Source organism: Macaca thibetana, chromosome 5 (genome assembly GCF_024542745.1).
Source record: "Macaca thibetana thibetana isolate TM-01 chromosome 5, ASM2454274v1, whole genome shotgun sequence".
Taxonomy (NCBI): domain Eukaryota; kingdom Metazoa; phylum Chordata; class Mammalia; order Primates; family Cercopithecidae; genus Macaca; species Macaca thibetana.
In genome coordinates, this window is record NC_065582.1 from 6,970,207 (window position 1) to 6,973,279 (window position 3,073).

A 3,073-nucleotide genomic window follows, 5' to 3' on the forward strand; every position below is an offset into this window, starting at 1 on the left:
TTGCAAGCATCAATAATCACGCTTCCGTGATTTTATCAACAGTTACAAATCAAACCACCAAAAACCCAATCTTACAAAGAAATGTTACATGTACAACAAATGGTTTTCTGAATGATCTAATAACTTTTTAAGCTGAAAAAGAGGAACATTTCCCAGCTTATCTTATGAACACATATAATTTTGAACAGAACAATACAAAAATATAAGCCCATTTCATTTGTGGATATAGTTACAAAATCCTAAATAAATTTTGGCCAACATAGTTCTAGCAATATATAAATAAGAACATATCATGAACAAGTTGGATTTATGTCAGAGTGCAAAGATAGTTTAAAATTAGAAAATTGTGTTTATCTTGTCATACCAACAAATTGAGAAAAAATGAGAGCATTATGGGAAATACAGAAATAGCACCTGATAAAATTCAACATCACTTCATGATAACATTTTGTTTTTACTGAAACAGGAGTAGAAAAGGACTTTCTTAACCCATTTTTTATTTCCCAAGAAAGCAAAAACCTGAAACAAATTTGGCAAAATTTCAGATAAAGCTGAATAGTGGGCCCACAGGAGTTTGTAATATAATCATCTGAACTTGTTTTTCTGTTTGTTTTTGGATCATCTGGATGTTAAATGAAAAAATAATTGAAATAGTGGAGGAAGTGATAATGTAGAAAATTCATAAAATGAGACACTGATGAAAGAACAGAAAACAAATGATACTAAAAAATTATGTAAAAGGGAATAAGATAACTATTGTTCATACCACATTTTAGATGGTTAGACAATGAATTTATGAAGGGTTCAAATAAATGGAAAATCGAAGAGATGAAAATTTACAAGAAATAGAGAAAGAGATAATGAGAACGAAAGAAGGCAATCGAAATGAAAAGTAGAATGAAACAAGAAGGCAATTTGAATCTAGTAAAGTAGATTTTTGGAAACAAGCGGTGTTCATTTGAAAAAGAAGAGGAGGAGAAGGAGAAAAGAGACAACCCTGTTCCCAGTTCTGAAAATATATTAAGCGAAACACTCCTTTTCAGGGTCAGTAATTTCTTTCTCTCAACTGTAGTAGAGAACAAACTGCTACACTCAAGTCATTTTTTTTTTTTTTTTTTTTTGGGTGTTGAAATGACTGGTGTGTAATATTTTTTAAAGCCTTCATTTTTGGTCAGCAAAGTTTCCTTCAGTTATTTTTCCATTTCTAGTTGCATTTCATTTTGAGGCTTACCATATCAAAGTGAGTATAAAGTTCTGCAATGTAGTCACTGTGGATTTCATGTCATGTATGATGGAAATGGAAATGTGTAGTTTACTTAAGAAAATTTTCTTCTTCTGTAACATCTGACTCTTCATCCTCATCATCTTCTGCTGGCTGATCCTTTCTTAGTTGGTAGCAGATACCTGTCCTGTTCCAGATACACACTTAGCTGACAGTGATCTCTGATGAGGTGACTTTGAATTTGCTCTTACCATGTCTAAATGAGATGAATAATCTGGTGCATACAGAGAATTTCAGAAAACCTCTAAATCTAAATCTTCATCCTCATCAATCTTTTGTATATTCTGGTAGGCAGCTGTGTAGGCCTCTAAAGCTTTGCTGTGAAATAACATTTCAATTGTGAAAAATTTGGAAAATATAGTCTTTCTAGCCTTTATTTTCTGCCTTTCAAAGTTGTCAATAGTTTCCCCCAGATGATGACTTGTTCGGGTGGCATCCCTTTCAGCTCTTTGTAATTCTGTGTCTGCCTTTGGTCCAAAGGAAGAAGGACCAAGCAATTGGCGCAGCCCCAAACCGCTGCTCCAGGGACTCCTCTCAGGAAAGGAGGTGTTCTGGAACCTCAAACGCTCCTTATGTGGTTTCTGGCTGAGCTGGGCAGTAACAACCTTAAAAAACATTCTTTTTTTTTTTTTTTTTTTTTGAGACAGAGTCTCGCACTGTTACCCAGGCTGGAGGGCAATGGCATGATCTCGGCTCACTGCAACCTCCGTCGCTGGGTTCATGCCATTCTCCTGCCTCAGCCTCCTGAGTAGCTGGGATTACAGGCGCCCTCCACCACGCCTGGCTAATTTTTTTGTATTTTTAGTAGAGACGGGGTTTCACTATGTTAGCCAGACTGGTCTCGAACTTCTGACCTCGTGATTCGCCCACCTCGGCCTCCCAAAGTGCTTTGATTACAGGCGTGAGCCACCATGCCTGGCCTTAAAAACGTTTTTTTAAAGGTCAAAATTCAAAAGATACAATAACATGTCGTTCAGGTGGGTTTCGATGACCTGTTCCTTCTACTTGAGTTAATTGCTTAGCTTCTCGATTCCTTGCTGTGAATGTTGCCTTGCGGTCATCCCGTTTCATTTTTACAATGGTTCCGTAAGCTTTCAAGGGTTAACCACTTTGGCTTCAAGTCTTTCAACCTCTGCTTGTCAATAATCCTGAAGTTTGGCAAACTCATCAGCAAAGTTCATCAGACCCAGCTTTAGATGTGGGGTCTCTGTAGTGGCATACGAATTGATTTCATTCATCAGGAGGCCCGCTTCGTCTCGCGGCCTGGCCGTTTTCTGTACATAGGCAGCAAAGAATTGGCACCGTTCTCCAAAATGCTTCTCCACATTTGAGACAGCTGCTTGCCGTTGTTTGGTTTGAACATTCCGGTTTTCCAATGTGCATCTCAACATCTTGCCTGGCGCACAACCAGGGACCCCGGGGGAGCCCAACGACGGGGGCTCTAAGGGGCCTGGGTGCGCGCTGGGGCGCAAGCCGCCCTCACGTCATGATTCTGTGGTTCTGTGATGATTGATGACCTCTTTGTGAAGTCAGAGAGCTGTCGGCCAGGCAACATCTCTAAGTGGGGATACAGGCAGCCATCTGCTGGTTGTAATTTTGGGGCAAAAGAACAGATAGCTACACTGTCCCCAAAATATCACATGCATGGAAGGATGTTGGAAATTAATGTTGGTGAAAAGAAAGTATATGAAAATGTCTTTATAAATTATAACATGCTATATAAGTGGCATTACAATGATCAAAGGTAAAGCAACACATATTATAAGGGTAAGACAAGATTTGATTACATAA

At 38.6% G+C, this 3,073-nt stretch overlaps 1 pseudogene; it reads right to left on the reverse strand.

The window, feature by feature from the left end:
• Positions 1-1,164: 1,164 nt before the first annotated feature.
• Positions 1,165-2,712, reverse strand: LOC126954367 (CBY1-interacting BAR domain-containing protein 1-like; annotated as a pseudogene).
• Positions 2,713-3,073: the final 361 nt, after the last annotated feature.